Source organism: Heterocephalus glaber, unplaced genomic scaffold (genome assembly GCF_053883595.1).
Source record: "Heterocephalus glaber isolate CG9 unplaced genomic scaffold, H.glaber_assembly_v1.0 deba00001444, whole genome shotgun sequence".
Classification (NCBI taxonomy): domain Eukaryota; kingdom Metazoa; phylum Chordata; class Mammalia; order Rodentia; family Bathyergidae; genus Heterocephalus; species Heterocephalus glaber.
The window spans coordinates 18,705,821-18,730,374 of record NW_028258297.1 but is presented as its reverse complement, the minus strand read 5'-3'; the positions used below and the strand labels follow the sequence as shown (position 1 = coordinate 18,730,374).

Below are 24,554 nucleotides of genomic sequence, written 5' to 3'. Positions count from 1 at the left end.
AAGGATTGGTGCAATGAAGTAATTTGAAAAGATTAAAGCTATTAATATTAACCAATAATTGTGAGGTGGTTTAATATGAAACATATAGACAAAGTCTATATGTATGAGATTATATGTCAACAGTTATGGATTGCAATCAGAGTGAATATTAATGTTTCTACAAAATTCCTATATTGAAACCTAATCCTCAATCTGATATTAAGAGGTAGAAATTTAGGGTCGGGGGGTGATTAGCTCCTGAGGTGGATTTTCCTGAAAGGGATTCGTGCCCTTATAGAATCCAGAGATAACCCTTGTCATGTCTGTCATGTGAGGGCACAGCATGAAGGTGGCCTTCTATGAACCAAGCCCTTGCAAGACATTGAATGCTTTGAATGTGGATTTTCTAGTTTCCAGAACTGTGAATAATAATTTTTTTTATCATTAACCAAGTTTGTGGTACTTTGTTAGGGCAGTCTAAATGGTCTAAGACAGAAATTGGTACCTGTCAGGTAAAAGAGCTGAAAACCAAGACCAGACCAGAACTACAACAAGCCTTTATTGCAGGGACGATCTGCCGGGCTGTCTCTGAACAAAGGAGAGACAGAAGCAATATCACCAGGAGGGGGAGTGCTTCTTATAGGAGCTGGGGTGGGGCTTGTAGGAGCTGGGGTGGGGTTGGGTGATGTAGTGGCTTGGGATTGGAGGAGCCTGTGACATCACTAGTTGCTAGGTGGGAAGAGGGCCATGTTGGGAAGAAGGTTGTCTTTTGGCGGATGAAGCCATATTTTTAAATGGGAAGCAGGGTATTATGGGAAGGAGAAGGCTGCCATTTTATGTAGCAGCCATTTTAAGGTGAGGGAAATCTAACAGTACCAAGAAGAGGAAGTGCTTCTATAACAAGTAACTAAATGTGGAACCACTTTGGAACTAGGTGATAGGCAGAGGCTGGAAGAGTTTTTTTTTGTGTGTGTACCAGGGATCGAACTCGGGTCCTGGTGCTGCAGGGCAGGCAGCAAAACCACTGAGCTAAATCCCTGGCCCTCCTGGAAGAGTTTTGAGGTGCATGCTAGAAAAAGCCTACATTACCACAGAGAGCCTTATAAAGGCAATTCTAGTGAGGGCTCATTAAACAAAAGAATGATTGAGAAACTTACTTTCAGACATATCAAAAGGAATATGGATAGTAAGGGCCATTCTGATGAGATCTCAGAAAAGAGGCTGTATTAAGGGAGAGTAGAGGAAAGGTGATGTTTCTTATAAAGTGGCACAGAATTTGGCTGAATTTGCGTTCATGACCTAGTATTTTTTGGTAGGTAGGTAGAACTTTCAAACAAGTTCACAAGTTATTGGCTGAAGATACTGGCTTGTATATTGGCTGAAGAAATTTCTAAGCGAGTGCTGAAGAAGTGGCATCCTTTTGCAAAAAGAGAGAAATAACTTAAAGATAGAATTGTTAATCAACAAGGATACAGAACTTAAAGACATAAAAAATTTCAAACTATTGTATTGAAAGGAATAAGAAATCCTGTTCGGGAGAGAACACTAGGGTATGGCCAAATGGGCAGCCATCTCAACAGAAGCTAGGAGCTTTTCACTGAGACCACAGAAGAAAGACCATGGATGGCAATGCAGAGATCTTCAGTGTTGTCTTTACCACTCACTGTAGGCACAAAATGCATGGTAGGAGGGGACCAGGGGGAAGAATGGTTCAGAGTAGGGGCTGCTGGTGTCTGCTGTCTCCTCACACTTAAGCTCTGGACTCTTTGGCATCCCAAGGGAAGCTCCTGTAGGTCCTGGTGTGGCATGGGGTGTTTCCAGCAGAGCTGTGGGGATAAGGCTGCCCCTACCGAGACTTCAAAGGATGGGCCTCCCAGTAATGGCATGGGCTTGGCACCCCAGCCCCAAGAGCTGCGGGGCAGGGGCGGAGATGTGCTGCGGGGTGGAGCTTCCTGGAGCTCTGGGCCCAGAGCCTGCCTGGAAAGTGTGCAGGGGCAGCGATGAAGGCAGGATTCATTCAGTATGTCCAAAAGATAGGATCTCTGACCGAGGGGGACTGGAGGTCACAGTCTCGACTGAAGATTAACCCTGAGCCTTAAGGTTTAACATCATTTACCAGGTTGGGTTGGGTTTTGCATTTACCTGGGACTTGGCACTCCTATTTTCTTTCTTCTCTCTGATTTCTTCTTTTTAGAACGGGAGTGTCTATCTTATGTCTTTCCCATGGTTGTAAACACATAATTTATATGGGTTGACAGATTCATAGGTGAAGAGGAATGTGCCTCAGGATGAATCATACCCTGAGTCTCACCATATCCAATTTTAGAGGATATTTAGATGAGACTTTGGATTTTAAGAACACCGAGTTTATTTGTTCCATTTTATTTTTGGTCCAGGGGAATTTAAACCCAGGACCTTGTGAGTACCAGACAAGCATGCTACTACTGAGCTTTATGCCCAGCAGAAGCTTTTAAACTTTAGAGCTGAAGCTGGAATTAGTTAAGACTTTGGGGCTGTTGGGATATAATAAATATATGCTGTGTGTCAGAAGAACATGGATTTTGGGGCCTGGGGGTGAACTGCTACAGACTAAATGTTTAGGGGACCCCAGTATTCATATGTTGAAATTTGACCTTCATTATGATGGTGTTAGGGGTAGGGCTTTGAGTGGAGACTAAGTCATGAAGGCAGTCTCGTGAATGAAATCAATGACTTTATAAATGAGACCCTAAAGAGCTCCTGTACCTTCAGCCATATGAAGGCACAGTGAGATGTAGTCAGTGAATCAGGAAGTGAACCTTAGCACACATGGAATCTTCTGGCAACGTGATCTTGGACTTCCTGGCCTCTGGAACTGTGAGAAATAAATATTTATTGTTTCTAAATCCCTTCACCATACTTTTTGAGGCTAAGGATTTTTAGGGGTTTTTTTGTGGGGGGGGACCTGGGATCGAACTCAGGACCTTACCACTGAGCTAAATCCCCAGCCCCTCTCAGGAATATTTTTAATATCTGCAATCAACAGGAAAGAATATCCAGGAGGACATGAAGCCTCATTGTTTTATTTGTTCCTTACCACAGATTTGTGATTTTTGCCATCCCCCACCCCCTGCTTTTTTTTTTTTTCAGTACCAGGGATCGAACTCAGGACCTTGCTCTTGGAAGGTGGGTGCGATGCCACTGAGCTAAATCTCTGGCCTTCCCTCCATTTTTTGATAAGAAAATGAAGCTCAGAGAGTTTGAGTGGTCTGCCTGAAGTCACCTAGTCAGTAAGGTCCCATCGAGGACAGAGCCAGTATTCCGGGGCTGATCTGGTGCTCTCCATCCACTGCCTGACAGACACCTGGATGTGTGTCCTTCCTAATCATTCCTGACATGAAAAGTGATGGCAAGAAGTGCTCCTGGGTGGGGACTCAGCGTTTTCTTTCCTTCAAAGGACTAAAGCCAGGAGATGGCTCAGATGGCTCAGAATCATGGAAAATGTAGCAAAGTCAGTTAGCACATGGTGCAAGTAAAAACAAATGGAGGCCTTGGGAGAAAACATCCATAAAGGTAAGCAGTCATCAAATTTTGTCAAAAACAATATTTTTTCTGATTCTAGTATAAATGCTAGTTATTTGAAAGAGTAAAATCTGAGAAGTTAGACACGTTTAAGAAGTTTAATAATCTGAACAAATGTATATGAAAAGTAAAAAGGATGAGAGAAGAGGTGAGGATGGCAGCCGTTTTCTTTAGATAATCTTTTCAGCTGGGTATAATCGTCAAGAAAAGTCACATCTATTTCAGTTGAGGCGCTTAACATGGTTGAAACTTACCTGTTACTCCTTACCTTTCTTTCCTGTTTGTATTTTTTTCTTTCCACATTCTACTTCTGTTCTCTCTTACCCATGAGCACCCATTGTAATAATAACAGTGGATCCTTGCCTTATGAATTCAGTTTGTTTACAGGCTGGCTGTAACTCAAGTTGGTCAATGAAGGCTCAGGGTCCTTAGCCTTCAAAGTTTCTCTCCTCTACACAGGCAGATCTCAATGTCTTTAGAGAGACACTGGCCCAGGATTTCTCAGTTAACCCCACCCAGGAAAGGACATTGTAATGTTCCTTCTAGAACTCTTTAAGGGTTAAATCTGTATCTGAGACCATCTGGAAGCACAAGCAACCGGGATTTGGGTCATAACTCAAGACTTTGGTCATAAGTTAAAACTAAAATTCTGGTTATAACCCAAGTTGTTTGTTTTTTTATTTTTATTTTTGGTACTGGGGATCGAACTCAGGACCCTGTGCTTACAAGGCAGGCTGCAGAAGCAATGAGCCAAACCCCTGGCCCTAACCCAAGTTGTTTGTATGTCAGGCTGATTGTAACTCGAGGGTTCACTGTATTTTCCATTTGAGGCAGATTTAATCTACAGATGCAGACTGCACAGGTACAGAGGGTGGCTATATATCCCACATTTTCTTCACCCGAATCATCCAGTGCTGGACACTTAAGTTGATTCCAAAACTTGACCATTATGAATAATGCCAAGATAAACATGGCAGTGTGGGAATCTCTTGAGCACATTGATTTCATTTCCTTTGGGTAGATAGGCATACCTTGGACGTATTGCTGGTTCAGTTCCAGACCACTGCAATAAAGTTAAGTATTGATATTAATTGAGTCATATAACTTAGTGTATTAGTTCTGCAATAGCATTTGCTTAATAATGTACATACCATAATGAAAAAATAGTTTATTGCTAAGATGCTAATGTTCATCTGAACCTGCAGGAGGTTGTAATCTTTCTGCCTGGTGGTGAGCCTCACCTCAACATTGATGGCTGTGGACTCATCACAGTGGTGGATCCGAAAGTTGGGGTGGCATCTCAGTACTATGTTGCCATGGTACACCTAACAGTTGCTGGCCATGCCTACTTTTCAGGGTAGTTGTAACTATTAGAAATTTAATTAATTTAAAACACTAAGCAGAGTATCTTTCTAAGGACTAAACATTTCAACATTTAATAGCTGTTGAATGTGTATATGTCATGGGCTCACTGTGGTGATTGTGATGGTTAATCTTGGCTGTCACTTTGATTGGATTGAGAAATGCCCAGGAAATTAGTAAAGCACATTTCTGAGTGTGTCTGTGGGGTGTCTCCAGAGACAGATCAGGAGAGCTCCAACCTCATCAGTGAATTAATCCATTCATGAGAGCAATTGATGGCATTATTGGGAGGTGATGGAAGCAGGAGGTGGGCCTGATTGAAAGGTGTGGATCATGGGGCACAAGCTTGGTGATGATGCATGATACCTGGCCTCTTTCTCTGGCTTTTTCTCTCTCTTTCCTGGTTTCCATGAAATGATCAGCTTTCCTCCACCATGTCTTTTTGCTGTTATATTTCTGCCTCACTACAGGCCCAATGCAATGGAGACTGCAGACCATGGACCGAAACCTCTGAAACCGTGAGCCAAGATAAGCTTTTATTCCTTTGTTTATGTCAGGTATTTTGTCACAGCAACAGAAAGCTGAGTAGCACAGTGATCCCTTCTCTTGTCAGCATTCATTGCTTTTAATTCATGGCTAAAGATGGTCATGGAGCCCTAGCTTTTTCAAGAAATCAACTGGGTGTTTCTTATCATACAGCTCTTCAAAATGTACAAAAAAACCTCCCATTTAAAATGGGTTAACTAAATAGAATTAAAAATTAATTCGGAAACCTGTCTGTAGAAGTATATGAAATGATCATGTTTGGGGCAGGTAAAAACAGCCAACATACCTTGAACACAACACTTAGTATCTGCTAGCCACTGTGCTAAGCATCTTACAAGAATTATCACTTTTAATTAGCACAGTAATCCTACAAGGTAGGTACTGTTTCTCTCATTTTATGATGAGGAAAACTTAAGTCAGAAGAGTTAAGCTTTCCCGAGTACTCAGGAGAAAGGATGGGGATTTGTGTCCATCTCTTTCCAGAGCCTGTGTCTGTAATGATTTGTTACACTGAGAATAAGGGGCAAAACACAGCGTCAGTGGTTGGTGAATATTTTCACCTGACAGGTCATGATAGATTGTTGGGTTTTTGTTCTGTGGAGATTCTGCTGTTCCCATGCCCATGCAATCAACACCACCACACAGCAGTTAAATCAGTGGGTCAGCCATCTAAACTTACCTGCATGGACTTTGATTTCTAGCATCTTCTGTAATTATTAATATGTTCAGGTTTTCTACCTCCTATTTGGTTAAGTATAGTTGCTCTTATTTTGGTAGGAAACCAGTCATTTTCTCTGAATTTTCAAATTCATTACTCTCTTAGCTTGGGTTCCTTGGAAAAAGAGGCCTGAGTGGTGTGATGATTTGCATCTAAAACAGCCCCCAAACCTCACGTGTTTGGAAGGTGACTGGGTTATGGGGCTGACTTGCTGTTAGGAGAGGGGGTCTGGTTACTCAGGATGTGACCTGGAAGGGACATTTTCCTTTTGGCTCCTCCCTTCTTTCTCTGCTTCCTGGACACCATGCGGTGAGCTGATTTTTTTGAGCCAGCCAGCCATAAACTGAAACTTCTAAAGCTGTGAGCCGAAAGGAACCTCTCATTCTTTAATTTGTGTGTGCTGGCTATGGTGACACAGGGACGAGGGAAGTGACTGTGATGCGTGGTGATGCTCCATTGGGAGGTGAAAGTCGGGGAGGCTGAGTCTTATGGTTTGGATGTAATATGTTGCCCAAGGATCATGAGCTGGGGGCTTGGTCCCCAGTGCTGCAGTGTGCAGAGCTGATGGGCTTTTGGGAAGTGATTGGATCACGAGGGCTCTGACTTCATCAAGTGGATTAATCCATCCTTGAGTTCCTAGCTCAGTGGATGCATTAGAATATGGGACCTAATTAGATGAAGCAGGTCACTGGGGGTGTGGCTTCGCAGGATATCTATCTGTCTATCTGTCTATCTATCTATCTATCTATCTATCTATCTATCTGTCTGTCTGTCTGTCTATTCTTGACACAGGGTCTCACAGTGTAGTTCAGGCTGGCCTTGAACTCACAGCAGTCGTCCTGTCTCAGCCTCCCACAGGCTGGAATTACCTTGCATGCCCAGCTTGCGGGGTATATTTTGTCCCCACCCCTTCCTCACTGGCCCTTTCCATCTCTCTGTGCTTCCTGGTGGCCAAGAAGTGAGCAGCTTTCCTTTGCTGCACCTCCAGTTGTGTTTCTGCCTCACCTCAGGCCTAGAACAGTGGAGCCAAGGTACCAGGAGCAGAAACCCTGAGCCAGAGCAGACCTTTGCTCTGAGGTATCCTGTCACAGTGGTGAAAAGCTGACTGACACAGCAGAGAGAGGGAGATGGGAAGGAGACTGGGAGGATGGAAGACAAATGCCAGTTGGCACAGTATCAGGCTGGCCACTGTCTCAGGAAGTGTGGAGTGTGATGCTATTTTATTTTATTTTTTGTAGTACTAGAAATTGAACCCAGGGGATTTGCACTGAGCATCCAGCCCCCTCATTTTTTGAGACAGGCTGTCACTCACTCATTCACTCACTCAGTAGATCACACAAGCTGGCCTGGACCTCTTGATCCTCCTGCCTCAGCCTCCCAGAGTGCTGGGATCATAGGCATGCTCCACCAAGCCTGGCAGAGCGTGACGCTCATTGAGACGGGACATCACTGGATAGGCTGCACCTACAGAAAATAGTGCTGGAGGGAGGAAGGAGATGGACTCACATTTGTCCCACTGGTCAGTGTTTGCCCCTCTGGAAGTTCATGCCCTGCACTTCCGGTTGCATCACCAGGCTCCTGGGACATGTGTTCGGAGCCAGATCCCACGCCTGAGCAACACCAATTGTTCGAGTCATCCTTGGAGTCCAGAAATAGAAGGAGCAATCCGAGCTACATGGGTCTGGTCAGGCAGTGGGCGCCTGAGCTCCTGCGACTCTGGCATGATGGGGAAGAGTCAGGAGATGGTGTTTCCAGAGTGGGGCTTCACCTCAGGACAGGAGGAGACACACAGAGCAAGTCTAGTTTCCATAGATTTACATGGATACTTTTTACTTTAAACATCAATGATTTACCAACAATTAAAAATAAATTTCAACCTGGTGTAGTGGTGTATTCCTATAATCCCAGCACTCTGGGAGGCTGAGACAGGAGGATTTCAAGTTCTAGCCTAGCCAGGGCAGTTAGCCAGACCCTGTCAAAAAGAAAGGGGTGAGGGCGGGGGATGTAGCTCAGTACAAAGGCTCTGTTTTTAATCTCCAGTCCTGCAAATCATCATCATCATCACCACTACCACCACCACCATCATTGCTTATCACCAGTTTTTTTTTTGGTACTGGGGATAGAACTCGGGACCTTCGGCTTGCAAGGCAGGTGGCGGAACCACTGAGCTACATCCCTGGCCCTGTCACCAGTTTTTATTTATTTTTTACTTTTTTTTTTTTTGGTACCGGGGATTGAACTTGGGTCCTTGCGTTTGTGAGGCAGGCGACGGAACCACTGGGCTAAATTCCTGGCCCCACTTTTTAATTTTTTGATACCGGGGATCAAACTTGGGACCTTGCACTTGTGAGGCAGGTGGCAGCACCACTGAGCTAGATCCCCTGCCCTGTCACCAGTTTTTAAATCATAAGGTTGTATATTTTTGCTCCCCACTATCCAGTTTGTCAAGAGGTTTATTTTTAAAAAATACTTGCAAGAAACAGCTTTCTTTTCTTTCTTTTTATTTATTTATTTTTGGTTTTTTGAGACAAGGTCTCACTGTGTAGCCCAGGCTGGCCTCAAACTTGCAGCGATCCTCCTGCCTCAGCCTTCTAAGTGCTGGGATTACAGGCATGTACACCCTGGCTGGCAGTTTTCTGTTTTACATATTCTTTATATGATTGTTTTTGATAGAATTTAAAACTTTATCTTTAATAATTTATTTATTTTCCCATACTGGGGATCAAACTTAGGACCTTGTTTATTTTTTATTTTTTATTTTTTGGTACCAGGGATCGAACTGGGGACCTTTTGCTTGCGAGGCAGGCGGCGGAAACACTGAGCTAAATCCCCAGAAGTTGTGGCACCATTGAGCTAAATCCCTGGCCCCCCAACATTTAATAATTTAATTGGCTTACTTACACTGGCCACCACGTTCCAAGGGCCCCATCATCTTTATTGAAATAATGGAACCCATTTGCAAGGGTAGCTTTTTCCACCTTGTGTTGACCCACAGAGTTCAACCATGGTGGTGTTTTTCCTGGAAACGGGTACTTTCCTCAGCGTTTATGTCTTTTTCATTGCCTTGGTGAACATCTTAGACTTTGGGAGGCGCAGTTGGGGACTGATAAATAAGTTGTCTGTGCTAATTGGGGTCTGTTATTCTTTCTTCTTAGATCATTGCGTATTTCCCACCACGTGACACCATCTGGAATCTCACCCTCAGTCAGCATAGCCATCAGAGTCCAGATCTGAGTCAGTTAAACAAGAGCAAAATCATTTGGAAGCAACCCGGGTTACCTAGAACTGGAATATTGGATCCAGAATTTTCGATATGTGCTTTCATTTTGTAAGTTTAGTCAGCCTAAAACTATGTTCCCCTCTAATCTAGTATCCTCAAAATCCATTTTTGCAGTTATTCTCCAAGTTTCTGGTAATATAAGTTAGTCCTTGTAATCTCGTGTACATCCTGTGGTTTGACTTTGCAATGTACATCAAAGGACACTACGTCTCTGCTAGACATAGAAACAGGAGTGGGGGGGCTGCTTGAGAAGCACCTACCTCAGGTGCAGCACTCACAGAAGGGCTTTTGCGTGGGGCTGGTAGCACTTGCCTAACTTGCCCAGAGCCCTGGGCTCCATTCCCAGAACATAGGAGGTTGCAGGAGGGAGGCTCTTGTATGAGGTCAGGAGCAAACTAATGGAAGAGGGAACTATTTCATCGGTAAGGGAGGCCTGCTGTTTTTAAGTGTTCGGTGGTACCAATCGACTCTCCCCTTTTTCTCAATCAGTGTCCGAACTTGTGCTTAACAGAGCTGTGAAGTCAGCCCACATTCCAGTTGAGCAAAACCGGATCATGTTCTGTGCCTGCCCTTCTGTGATCATGGCAGAGCAACTGCAAGATGTAGGAGACCTTTTAATGGCTAGTCATAGTAACGCTTTATTCTGTGATTGTGCCGTGTGCCAAGAATTTGAATATTGAACTTGGCATTTTCTCCCTTGAAGCTTTCCTGTTTAGAGCCAGAGGAAACTCGGTCTTGTCAAGAGCAGGTGCTTCGTTTCATGTTCCTACAGGTGGTCATTCAAGTAACATTTGCCCTGTGTACAACGGACTACCAATCTCGTAATGGCAACTGAGTTTTAAAACCCGCCAGAGATTCCAGTTTCTCTTTGGGCTTATTGACTCCAGAATCTTTGCCATCAGTTACTTGTGGCTTACTGTTGTGTTTGAGTCCTCTTTTGCTAGTTATAACAGCAAGCTTTATTAAAGACTATTAGGTAGCTCATAGAATCTCTACAATGGCCAGATAATCAGATTTTGGCATTATAAATCCGAATCCATTTCTAGTTGTACCAATTATATCTAAAGGAAATCCAACCAATCCCTATTTCAGGGCCCTATATCATTTCCTTTCACCCTGAAGGTAGTTTCCAGTAGAGATAGTTTTGCAGATGTATGTATCCAGCCGTTTGCTTAATCCCTTTGGCTCATATTACTAGTATGAGTCAGGCAAAGATAGTAAAACTGAAAGGTAAATCCTATGCTTTTAATTGGCAAGGAAACACTGCATTAAATGGTCTATAAACACTACACTGTAACAAAGTCAGCAACTTATGCATTTGTTCTTTCTATTGCCTAAAAATTCTGGCAGTTGACTCTGGTTTACCTTTGGGTGAACCTTTGCCTTTGATAATAAGCAGATTTTCTTGCTCTGAGGTTGAAGACTGGGTGCTTTTACTTTTGATTTTTAGGGAAAGTAATTACCCTAGTGCCTTTTGATTCCCTGGCTCTGTTAGCTGTTAGTAAAAAGATAGAAACTCAATTCCTGATTTAATAAAGCAAAATTCTTCAGTAAATGAACATTGACAAAGACCTGTTTTTTATACTCATTGCAGAATGCCCTTGAATAGAGTTTCTGGGAGTTTCAAGAATACTCTGAAGTTTTAAAAGACTTTTTTTTTTTTTTTTTTTTTTGAGACAGGGTCTCGCTTTGCAGTTCAGGCTGTCCTTGAGCTCACTATGTAGCCCAGGCTGGCCTTGAACTCACAGTGATTGTCCTGCCTCAGCCTCCTGAGTGCTGGGATTATAGGCACACAGGCATGTGCCACCACATCCAGCCAAAAACCTATGTTTTGGAGTTTTAAAAAATACTCTTGTAATTGATGATTTTAGGTTAATCAGTCAGATTCTCAGCATTCAGATCTTTTAGGAAAAGAAACTCTGCATTACCCCCCCAAATACTCTTTAATAACTAGAAAACAAAAATCAACCAAAGTCCTAACTACAGTGGCTGTTTATTCTGGCTATGCTGTTCAGATTGTTGCTTAATAGCTTTCTTCCTTGTTTGCAGACGCACCAGCAGGTTTTCTTTTGTTCTCTTAGGAACAGACCACTTTTTTGGAAACTGTACAGAGTTCAGGAAAGAAAATCTCACAGAAAATCTTTACTTGATCTGCTGGGAGTTTCATATCCTGTGGAGTTCCATCTCCACCCAAGAAACCTTTCAACACCCTGATCTTAAGTAACTATTTGTACATCCTCTGATGAACTTGATTAAAAAATTTTAACAGTGTTTGATTATGAGTGGGTTAGTCTGAAATTTGAGCAAATGTGAGAGTGAAGTGAGGAGGAAAGTTGTGAGAATCCGACAGATGCGTAGAAGCAGATACCTCTCCCATCTCAGGTTAGGTTCCTGAGAACAGCCTCTGAGACTCAGATGTCCATGCGTCAGGTTTACTGGATGATGGTCTTATAAATATCACCTTCACTAAAGTGAAGGAAACAGGATAGAGCAGAAGGAGTTCAAATAGTTCATAGGGACCTGCTTGATGCCATTGAGAACCTGAGTCTGGGCTGGGCTGACTTGAGGAATAAGCTTAGGTTTTAGCCTTCCACCCCCAAATGTCCCCTGGGAGGGGACATCACTCTGGGTGAGGAAGATTCCCTCTACTGAGGACAGTTTCTGGGTTGTGATGCGGCTGTAAGTTACAGCACCCTGATACGTGGCAGCTTGGAGAATGCCTGCCTTAGTGTTGAAGTAAGAATCTGGGCAGTGAACCCCAATATACACTACTTACCACTCTGTTTCCCTCAATTTCCATGCTTGCTTTTTTTGTTTGTTTTTTTGGTACTGGAGATCGAACTTGGGACCTTGTGCTTGCAAGGCAGGCAGCAGAACCACTGAGCTAAATCCCTGGTCCCCCATGCTTGCTTTCTTAGTCTATCTACACAATCGTTTTGGAGTTTGTATTTTGTTTTTTTTTTTGGTACCGGGGATTGAACTTGGGTCCTTGCACTTGCGCAGCAGGCGGCAAAACCACTGAGCTAAATCCCTGGCCCTGGAGTTTGTATTTTCTGAAACTGACAATATTCCAGATTTTTGTTCAGTCATCTTCATGTTTTCCAGAAGAAATGATAAATGAGAAGGCAGCGTGTCAAGAACTGCAAAGGGTTTGAGAGTGTGCTCTACTTGCAGGTTAACTTGTTAGCCTGCCATAGCTGTCAGGAGACCTGAGATTCCTGAATCAGAGACAGAGGACTTTATTGATCGTGGCACAAGATGCAGCCTAAGCTTCATGTCTGCACAATTCTGTTTGCTCTTCCAAGTCCCAGAGTGATGTGAAGTGGCCCATGAGGTTACTGTGCATGGAGTGGGTTTGTGCTCCTGCTGGGGAACCCTGAGCTTAGCGCACCCCAGCATTTCTGATAGGTTGCAAGCAAATCTGCATAAACATTACCCTACTCAGATAAACACAGGCAGTTCAGAAATGACTGCAATAGTGCACAGCTTTTATTCTTTCTAGTTTGGGCTCAGAAACTCTTAGGATGTGATATCAGAAGCTTGGGCAGTTCTTTAGATTGCTTTATTATTTAAGGTGAAGATAGTGGGAAGGAAGATGAGATTTGGGAATTAAAAAATATATATTTTTTTGCAGTTCTGGGGATTATTTTGAAGTGCAGGGCCTCCTGCATGCTACAAGAGCTACATTCCCTACCCCATGTGATCAGATTCTTAAAGTACAAAGCGTTTGGCAATGTAATTACATAACTGAGAGGGTGGTTGTTCTGCCTTCCAGCACACATATAATCCCTTTGGCTCTCTTCTGTCCAGGGAAGAAAGTTGGCCACAAAAGCAGCTAGTACTGATCCCCACCACTACTGTGATCTCAAGATGACACCTCCATCTGAGGAACACCAATTTGGAGTTGGATGAGGGTCTGGGCTTCTTGTCTCTCTTGTGGGATCATCCAACTTGACTCTGGAAAGTGTACCTTTGGCAGCTACAGTGCATACAAAGACTGAGAGACTGGAATCCTTCAAGCCATGATTCCCATTTCCAAGCCTAGGTCAAGGAAACATGTCTAGGCCTGTTTGGGTTTGCCTTGGAGAGCCAGGTGGCTGTCTCTTCTGTGTAGAGATAAATTGTCCTTCCTGACCAGATGTACTGTCAAGTTTTGGTCCTAGCACGAGCACCACTTTTTCTAGTTGACATTAACTTGAGGCCATTTGAAGTTTGTAGTTTTCTGAGCCAAACAGTTCAGAGCTGAGCCTAGAGAGAATTAAAGCATGAATTCCTGACCATCGTTTCCACTTGTATATGTCCCTTTGTAAGAGTTGCTCTTTGGAGGTTGTAATTGCTGAATTTCCTACATTGGTCTAATGTTGCTTTCTTTTCTAAGTTCCTGGATACATGCTTCATTGAGATGTAGTCCATAATGGCTCTAGCACATTCTAATAACATGAACATTGTGTCTGGTAAGCAAGGAAAAGCTTAGTGTGGACCTAAAAATGAGTAAATTTTACTTCTATTTTATAGATAAAAGAACTGATATTTAAGCAAAGGTAGATAACTTGACCAAGGTCATATAACATATATGACAGTGGGGATTTACGTGCAGCTCCTTGTAAGTCCAAAGTCTCACTGAATCCATGTGGTGTAACCACTGTCTTTGGGCATTGAGGATGGCTTCACATTCTAGGGGACCAGAATCCCAGGGCAGTCAAGGCAGTGCTTGAGCTACTACTAATACTACTGTTATGGTTTAGACCTGGGGTGTCCCCCCAAAAGAATCATGTGGTTGGAAGGTGACTAGATCGTGAGCATACCATATTGATCAGCAGATTCATCTCCTGATGAGGCGTTCATAGCTGACTTGCTGTGAGGAGGTGGGGCCTGGTTGCAGGTGGGTCACTGAGACGTGAATGGCAAGGTGATATTACCCTCCCTGGTCGCTCGCCTTGCTTGCTTCTTCCTGGCCGCCGTAATGTGAGCAGCCTTTCCCTGCCAGGCTCTTCCTCCATGCCATTTCTACCTTAAGAGCTTGCTGACCATGCATGGACTGAGACCTCTGAAAACATGAGCCCAAATGAACCTCTCTTCTTTAAGTTGTGGGTGTTGGGTGTTGTGTTACAGTGACGAGAAAGTGACTAAGGCAACTACTATTTTGGAAAATGACCCTTTCAGAAAACCTGGGGGAGCTCTGTAGAAGCTGAGAGTTTCATCCAGAATGCCTCATGCTTCCAGTCATTAGTGAGAAGAAAAATTGCTTTGCTGAATTGGTTGAAAACCTTATGGTCAAGCACAAGATGATGAATTTTAATTAATTACGTAAATATAGGTACAGCACTGTGTTAGGCTTTGTGGGAACAATTCATAATCTAGGAAAACTTGATATGAGCACAAGGAAAAATAAATAGCTGCCTAGTGAAGATCTTCATTGCTTTGAAGATTCTCCAACTAAACCAACTCCTCAAGGGCCGTCTTATGACTAGTAAAGTCATGTCGTTACCCACAAGGCATAATATGAGAGGGATGATGAAAACACAGACACACCCCACATACTCATCCCAGGGTCCACCTTCCAAGATCCCAAGACTTTGTAATCTTTCTAAAATTTTATAGAGATTCCTTCTTTTGAGGTATAATAGACCTTTAGATATCATGAGTGATCTATTCAAGTCTTTGACTATGTTTATGTGAATAACAAGGGTGGAAAACCTTAAACTTTGCTGACAACTAAAGGAGGAGAATTGGTAGCTAGCTGAGATGGAGAGGCCTCTGGAGACGAAAGGGACTGCTTTCTGACTTGGAGCTCAGCCCTGCGCACTGCACCCTAAATAAAGTGGACCCTCGAGTTATGATTGGCCCGACATACAAACGACTTGGGTTATAATTGGAATTTTAGTTTTAACTCATGAACAAAGTCTTGAGTTATGACTCGAATGCTGGCTGCTTGTGCTTCTAGATAGTCTCAGATACAGATTTAACCCTTAAAGAGTTCTGGAAGGAACATTACAACATCCTTTCCTGTGTGGGGTTAATTGGGAAATCCTGGGCCAGTGTCTCTGTAAGGACACTGAGATCTGCCTGTGTACAGGAGAGAGACTTTGAAGGCTGTGTAGAGGAGCTTGAGTCTTTCTTCAGTTGACCAACTTGAGTTACAACCAGTCCTCGTGAATGAATTGAGTTCGTAAGTCCAGGATCCATTGTATATCTTCTGTGAGGTCTGAATTTTGAAAATTCTATTATGGAGCATATGGTTTGCTTTTCACATTTTCTTGCATTGCTATGTAGTGGCTGCCTAGCTCAGTTGAAAAACATATCTGTTTCAGTCATACACACAAGCATTGTTTCATACTCAATAACGAGTGCAAGAGTAGATTGGATCGCTTGGACTTCAGAGTCTAGGACAGTGGTGGTGAACCTGTGGCACATGTGCTGCAGTGGGCATGCAGTCGCCCCCGCACCTAAGCATTGGAAAACAGTTGTTTTTTCTAAACTAAAACCTCAATATTCAGGTTTAGTTGTAGTCTTGGCACTTTGTGATAAATAAGTGGGTTTGGGGTTGCAGTTTGGGTACTTGTCTCTAAAAGGTTTGCCATCACTGGTCTAGGATATCGCTGGTTAAAGGTCAGAAAAAGTGAGTTTTATATCCTTTCTTGGATTGTAACTTCATAAGTAACATAGTGAGGAAATCAGGAAACTTCATGGATGATGATATATGGTTAAGAAGTGGCAGAGGTAATTGTTCCATCTCGAAATTCAGCACTCAGCGTCACACCCAAGCATCTCACTATTTTGTTTTGTTAGAAAGAAGGAAACATAAGTTTCAAGACCCTGAAAACAGCCTTCCTATTCCATAATTCATCTCAGCTTGTCTCTAAGTGAGCAGTGAAAGTTAAACCTTTACTTCCTGTCTAGATATCCTGTTGTCTCTTTCCAGAATCTCTGGAGGGACGGTGCTCCGATTGCCTAAAAGTTGGCTTCTCATGGACTCTCTATCCTTTCTCCAATTGTAGAATTAGGCTCTATAATGTCAGGAAGGCTGAACTTTTTTTGTCTCGTTATGTCTTCTGAAGGAATTCGTTCATTCTTTGCCCTTCTCTCTCCAGCAGTGAGGATTGAACCCAGGACCTTCACACTGAGCTACATCCCTATCTCTGTTTTATTTGAAGACAGTGTCTTGCTAAGTCACTAAGTTGCCCAGGCTGGGCTTGAACTTGTGATTCTCCTGTCCCAGCCTCCTAGAGTTATTGATGTGTACCACCAAACCCGGGTAAGGAAATGTTGCTCTTTATTGATTAAAGCCACTACAGGGCCGGGGATGTAGCTCAGTGATGCTGCACCTACCTTGTAAGCACAAGGTCCTGAGTTCATCCCCAGTACCAAAAAAAAAAAAAAAAAAGCCACTTCAGAGAAGCCCTTTACAAATGACTGTGTCAGGACCTAGGGCTTAAGTTTGATGTTGTTATTATGTCTGACTTTTATGGTCCTCAAGATCGTAAGACCTCAGGACCAAATTTCTACAAAGAAATTTTCTGTTTAATTTAAAATCAGTTCACTTTTAAAAAAAATTAATTTTATTGGTGCATTTTAGGTATACAATATAATGACATTCATCACTGGAAATTTGTACCTTTACATAATCTGTCTTGGTTCGTATTTTTTACCCCATTCCCCTGCCCTCCCTTCAACCCCTCCATCCCTCCCTATTTACAAAGACTTTGTTTCCATTTTTTCATTTTCTCATTCCCTTCTTTCCTTTCCCCTACCCCTCCCACTTCCCCTTTCCCTTTGCCCCCTTTCTTCCTATTTCACATTATTGATTATACATTTTGATCCTTATTTACACTTTTTCTCACACCAGAGAAACTATTATTTACACAAGTGTGTCCTATTTATTTCACTTAAGAGTATCTCTTCAATGTGCATCCATTTAGCTATAAATGTCTCTAATTTCTCATTCTTTGTGGCTGAGAAACACTCCATTTTACAAAAATAACCCCCACATTTTCTTTATCCAGTTTCCAATTGATGGGCAGTTGGGCTGTTTCCAAGTTTTAGCTATTACAAACTGTGCTGCTATGAACCTGGGTGCATATATATCACTGTGATATGATTATTTTATTTCTTTTGGGAAGATACTCAGCAGGGGAATAGCAGGTCAAGTGGGACTTCCAACCCTAGTTCTTTGAGGTATCTCCATACTGATTTCCACAGTGTTTCCACCAGTCTGCACTCCCACCAACAATGGAGAAGGGTTCCTTTCTCCCCACACCCCCACCAGCATTTGTTATTGGTGGATTTCATTATAGTTTTACACCCAGCGAGAAAGAACCAACCAGAGACCGATATTAAATCCACACAGGAGTTTATTACCGGCCGGGACCCGAGCAGAGCATCGGACTCGAGCCCCAACTGAGGGGAGACAAACATGTTTTATACACCTTTGAGGCCAACACTTTCTAGGGCCCTCTATGGGATAGAACTAGCAAAGCAAGCAAAAGGTACAGAAGCGGAATATCCTGCCGTTAGAACATTTGTAAAACAATAGTTGATTAACTGTTGTTTCTAAGAGACTTTCTAAGGGGAGGAGGTTTCTAAGCTTCCTCCTTCTAAGTTCATCTAAAGGGCAGGCAGGTGGGTCGTCTAGCAGCAATATGGAGTCTGTTTTGTTAACTAGGGTCCTTCAATAGTAGCCATTCTTTCTGGGGTGAGGTAGAATTGAAATACCTAGGAATCAGCCTAACAAAAGAAATCAAAGACCTCTACTCTGAAAACTATAGCACTCTGAAAAAAGAAATCGAAGATGATACCAGAAAATGGAAAGACATGGGCCAGGGATTTAGCTCAGTAGTTCCAGCGGCTGCCTCACAAGTGCAAGGTCCTGAGTTCAATCCCCAGTACCAAAAAAAAAAAAAAGGAAAGACATCCCTTGCTTCTGGGTAGGAAAAACCAACACAGTGAAAAGGGCCATACTTCCAAAACTGCTATATAGATTCAATGCAATCCCAATTGAAATTCCAGCAGCAAACTTCACAGACCTTGAGAAAACAATCCAAGAATTCATTAGGAACAAGAAGAGACCTAGAATAGCAAAAGCAATTCTAGGCAATAAAGACAAGGTAGGGAGTATCACAATCCCCAACCTGAAACTATACTACAAAGCCACTGTGACAAAAAACAGCATGGTGCTGGCAAAGAAACAGACCTGAGGACCAGTGGAACAGATCTGAAGATCCAGGAACAACTCCAGACATACTGAGCCACCTCATCTTTTACAAAGGAGCCAAACACCTTCCCTGGAGGAAAGATAGTCTCTTTTATAAATGGTGCTGGAAAAACTGGGTGTCAACTTGCCAAAGATTAAAACTAGACCTATATATCTCTCACCATGCACTAAACTAAAATTGAAATGGATTAAAGATCTAAATATTAAAACAGATGCTGAATTGGCTGAAACAGAGATTAGATAGAACTCTTGAAGACATTGGTCTAGGAAAAGATTTTTATGAACAAAACCTCAGTAGCACGGGAACTAGCACAATCAACAAGTGGAATCTCTTCTTATTAAAAAGCTTCTGCACAGCAAGAGAAACCACCAACAGTGTGAAGAGACAACCCACAATGTGGGAAAAAATTTTAACCAACCTGTTCCTCAGGCAAAGGTCTACTATCTCGAATCTATAAAGAACTTAAAAAAAAATCAGACCTCCCAAATTTAAAGACCCAGTCTGAAAATGGGTATCTGAAATGAACAGACATTTCTCAGACAAAGAAGTAGAAATGGCAAATAAACATATGAAAAAATGTTCAACATCACTGGTCATTTGAGAGATGCAAATGAAAACAATGCTGAGATTCCACCTCACCCCCAAATCAGTTAACTTTTATGATTTTTTTTTTTTTGGTACTGGGGATTGAAGTCAGGACCTTGCACTTGTGAGCCAGGTGACGGCACCATTGACCATTGAGCTAAATCCCCGACCCCTCAGTTTACTTTTATAGAAGGAAAAAATGGAAACAAAGCTTTGGTACATGGGGAGGGGAAGGGGGTGAAGGGGGCGGGGAAGAGATAAAATAAAAAAAATTATTAAATAAAAAAGCCAAAAGAAGACATACAAAAAAATCAGTTCGCTTTTGTAAACCCTTGATGTTCTTTTAAAAGAAAGCAGCAGTTTAATACCACATTCAGTATGTTGCAGCAGTAATTGTGTAGGAATTCTAGTAAGGTTGTAATTATAATATACTTCCCTTCTTCCCATGAGTATTACCGGGTTCATTCACAGCAGTGATTTAAGGGAGTCTAAATCACTGTTTTTCCTTGCACTTCTGCCTTCTCTCACTCATTCCTTCCTTCTTTGTGCTCCTTTTCACTACTCTGAAGCAGGAGTCACACTGGTTAATGTCTTTCTGCAGATGGAACTCTGACTGCCTTTCATAGTGAAATTTCACAGTGAAATCGAACCTGATGTGTTTAATCTACAGCTGCTCTTGGCTCCTACTATCAAAATGAGCATTTAAAAAATTGGCCCTAGTGTATGATGTGAAAAAAAGATTGCTATCCAGCTGAGAGTGCAGTCAGCCTTAAAAAAATACCTTCCTTGCAGAAATAGTTGATGTTGGTGAAACAGAAAGCACCAGAGAGCCCTGGGTCACATGTTAATTTTGTATTAAAAGATCAGTCTTCACACTTTCTAGTTTGATTGGGGCCCCGACTAATCCCATCTCCATGACTGTGGCTTGAATTCCAGGAAAATCTGCAGGCCTGTTCTGCTTTCCTGCTTTTTCATGGATGTGTTTTAAAACCATTGTGGTCCAAATGTTTAACTCTGGGAGAACCAAAGTGATAAAGAGCTGGAATTGCTTTATATCCCACTATCTGTTTTACCATTTGTCTTCTGTAATGAGAACATTAAACTGGGCTTCTCTATCTGTTTCTCTTTAAGACTCTGATTTAGTGCATCTGAGAAAGAGGCGAACCATTTTTAGATGTTTCTTACCAGTACAGCTTAGTTGCCATTTTTTTTGGTTTTGGTTATTTGGTTGTTTATGATGGTCATCTATTGAGGATTAATTTATATAGAAGGGCAATTCATTGTTCTTTAATTTCCATTTGTGTACAAACTATGTAGTAAAACATTTGTGAGAGTGCTATGTGGGGAGATGAAATTACCTATTGCATAAATACAAGGCCACATTTGTATGGGATTTCCCAGTATTTCTTAGTTGCTTTGTCATTAATGTTTTAAGAATATTTTAGAAGAAGAAACAGAAAAATCTGAATTTCTAAGCCTCTTACTTCACCAGGGCCCCACAGCAGGCTATGGGTTTTCACTCCAGGCCTGTGAACACCACAAGAAAACAGCTGCCCGATGTTAGGAAAGAGTGAAATTCTCCATCTGGTCTGCAACATGAGAGAAGATTTGTTGCAAGTCTGGGTTGAATGCCATGGCCAGTTAGTTTACAAATACAGCTGGTCCTTGCAGGTACAGAACCTGAAGTGGAGTCCTAAGCACCACAGAGTTGAACTCTCAGCATATATGGGGTCAAGATGAAGGCGATACAGGTTTATTTAAAATTTGCTCTACTTAATTGCTGAAAGTGATTCTTCCTTGGGAAGCTGGCAAAAAATAGAAAACTCTTCAGCCTAGTTTAAGTTTAGGGTGACAGTGAGATGAAAAGAAACATATTTGTGTTAGAGTTGAAGGGAATCTAATAAATAAGCCTTAATGATATTTTAATCTAGTATTCCATTTTTGAGAGAATTATGATTTTTAACAAACCCATATTTTTATAATTTGCAATTGATATATGGCAGTTCCTATAATTCTTGTATTAGATCTTGAAAAATCTGAATATATGTTGCATCTTGAAAGATTTTTTTACTTTCTACATCTAAATAAAATTGTCATTGAATGGTTTTTTTTTTTTTTTTTTGGTACTGGGGATTGAACTCAGGACCCTGAGCTTGTAAGGCAGGCGCAGTGCCACTGAGCTAAATCCCTGGCCCTGAATGTATTTATTTACTCAGAATCATGTATTGATGGGATCTCTGAATAGCTATAGCAGTGCTGGCAGCCTAAATTTAAATTTTTCCACAAATTCTCCAAAAACCAATGAAGATTAATGAGAAGGAATAAGTCCACACAAATTTCACAGGTGTATTATACAAGGACAGAAGCAGCTGCAAATTTCAGATAACTTGAGAGTTTAAGAATGAATCACCATCTCCAGCAGAGTTTTTTCTGACGACCTTTAAAGAACTGTAGAGACGGAGGTGAGTGAGGGTCTGTGAACACAGCACAGACTGGGCATAGGGAGGGTAGCGTTCCTTCCAGAGGGGCTGGGGCGGAGCCAGCAGTGAAGTGCTTGCTTGGCAAGGGTGAGTCCTTGGCCTGGATCCCCATTAAAAAAATCACTCCCAGAAATATAAAGTTCACTTGAGTGACAACAAACAAATAAACAAACTGAAAACAAGCTGGAAAACCAACAACAATGAAACAAAAAAGTACTGTTCCAAACAAATAAATATCCCCCAAAATATGCATCGTGTGTGTGTGTGTATGTGTGTGTGTGTGTGTGTGTGTGTGTGTGTGTGTAGTGGGGGTTACTAGAGATTGAACCGAGAGCCTTGGCACGGGGCTATATCACCAGCCCTTATTTATTTATTTATTTATTTATTTATTTATTTATTTATTTATTTTCTGGGGGATGATTTCAGGGCTGTTGTTCTGAGCTACATTCTCAGCCCTTTTTTTTTTCAAATACAAAATATTTATTACACAAAAAAGTAATAACTGACAAACTACCAATATGTTGAACTTAGAAAAAGTACTAAGTTATTTTGTAACTCTTAAAAAAAAAGACATTTTTATTATTCAAGCTAACTTACTTCCAAGTTACAAAAATTACAAAATTTTGGTTTAAAAAATGCTTCTCCAAGACTGCCTCGATTTTGCTATGCGATGACAAAAACAAAGTATCTTTGAAATGCTTTGGGTATTTAAATGGACGTTTGTTACATAAATTTATATAAATAATTTTATACCAGTAACAAGCCAACATATACCCCCCCAAACACCCTTTTAGTAGAAACAGGAACCATTAATGATGCAGAATAAAACTTACAGTACCTCTGGATTTACATACAGCACAATAAAAAATCTGACTAGGCTAGTGATATTTAAAGAATATGGTTAGTCACAGTCTCCTGGTATTACTGAATATGCTAGTACTCTCATCAAATGAATAGTAGTTCCATTATCTCATATTTTCCTCTATATTCCTTGTCTCCAGGTTGGAATAGCCCTGTGTGGGATATGTAGAAGTGGCCCAGAACCTGTTGGTCATACACTTTTGGTTCATTCTTCCCAATCTTTGCTAGATTTGTAAAGCCTAGAGGGATCTCTACTAACATTATTTTCAACCTTTTCCTTTAATTTTGCCAATCTTCTTTGTTTCTCTGCCTTTTCCTCTTCTTTTGCTTGCCTATCTAGAATTTTCAATTCAAGCTTATATAAATCTCTTTTTTGAAACCTGGAAATTTCATCAGCAACAGTTTTCCTTTTTTCTGCCTTTTCTCATCTCTTTTTCAAGCCTCAAAAATTCTTGTTCTTTCTTCTGCTGGGTGTAACTTTCTAATAGTAATTTTAGTTTAAGCTGGCGTTGGGGTTTTTTTGCTTTTTTTTCTCTTCCTCTTCTTTTAACTTAGAAGCATATTTCATTGACAGTTCTGTACTTTTCTGGTTTTTCCAAGCTTCAACTGCCAACTTCTGTTTCTTTCTTTCTTCCTCTTTTTGCTTTTGATTACCTTCTGGTTTATTATGAAAAAGCACAGGAATATTGTCTGCCTTCTCTTTTAACTTGAAAATTTCTTACTTCTTTTGCTTTTTAGTTTTCCAATTCTGAATAGACGCTTTTTTTCTTTCTTCTAGAGTCAGAAATTTCTGATACCATTTCTCATGCTGTGGAACTTAATCCTGTGCCTCCCGGGAAGCCGGGAGGTGTTCTAGAACTTCTTTCATAAATGCAGGCTTCCCTTTATGTTTATTTCTCACTTTTATAAAGTTCTGGTGGTCATAATTATCCCAGCCCCCCTGTCGCCCTCCTATTTGCTGCAGGAATTTTTCAAAATCTACCACTGGTGCCTGAAGAGTATTTTGTGTCATTTTGTGCACAGAAACTTTACTTGAGATTGCTCTGAAAGCTTTCTGTTTCTGAATTACCCACAGCCCATGTGTCAGTTTTTCTTGATATGGCACTCAATTCATTATTTCTTGCTTTTTCTTCTTTAATAAGCTCATCGTATATCAGTCTTTGTTCTTCTTTAAAAGTGTTTGATTGCATTTTTAATTTCTTCCATCATTTCTCTTGAGCTTTTCAACAAAATCAGGTGTCGGCTTCACATCTTTTAACTGATGCTGAAGTTTCTTTATATTGTTATGTATTTTGGCTAATTGTTGCTGGATGTTTGCTCTTTCCATTTTTCTGCTGTTAATCAATTTATTTTCCAATTCTTCCAGCATACTGTGGTCCATTCTGAAGTCATTTTTTTGGTTGTAGAAATGACTGTGTTTATCTTTCTCTATAATAATAACTTGATTTTTAAATTTTTCTGCTGTGCGTATGAATTCTGTTTTCTTTGTCCGACTAACTTTCCGCTTCCAGTTGTGAAGTTGAAAAGGATGAATTCCACCTGAAGCACTAAAACAGCCGTCATTCTGCTGCGTCGCTGGCGCCGCTGACGCTCCCACGCTGGTCCCCGCGGCCGCGCCCGCCCCAGCCACCGCCCAGGCGACCGTCGTCAGGGCGACCATGTTTCCTCACCAAGTCGCTCCGGGGGCAGAGACCAGGCGGGTCTGGGGGTTTGCGCCCGAGCAACTCCCCCGGGTCTCCGCAAACAGGTCTGTGAGGAGCGGCTCTCAGGAGTGCGGGGCTGTGGGGCGGAGCCGTGTTGTAGGGTGGGAGGCAGAAGGGCGGGGCCCTCTCAGCCCTTTTAAAACTTTTTTTTTGGTACGGCCCATCGAAATCGGGTCCTTGAGCCTGTGTAGCAGGCGGCGAAACCACTGAGCTAAATCCCCGGCCCTTTTAAAACATTTTTATTTTGAGCCAGGGTCTCACTAAGTT

General features: G+C 41.8%; 1 long non-coding RNA gene and 1 pseudogene across 1 annotated transcript; one reads left to right on the top strand and one right to left on the bottom strand.

The window, feature by feature from the left end:
* Positions 1–657: 657 nt before the first annotated feature.
* LOC110349416 (uncharacterized) lies at positions 658–11,087 on the top strand. The gene is made up of 3 exons (XR_002395355.2): positions 658–3,531; positions 5,373–5,420; positions 9,322–11,087. It is a non-coding gene; the product is annotated as an uncharacterized LOC110349416 (long non-coding RNA).
* An 11,295-nt stretch (positions 11,088–22,382) lies between these two features.
* LOC101700030 (coiled-coil domain-containing protein 112 pseudogene) lies at positions 22,383–24,244 on the bottom strand (annotated as a pseudogene).
* Positions 24,245–24,554: the final 310 nt, after the last annotated feature.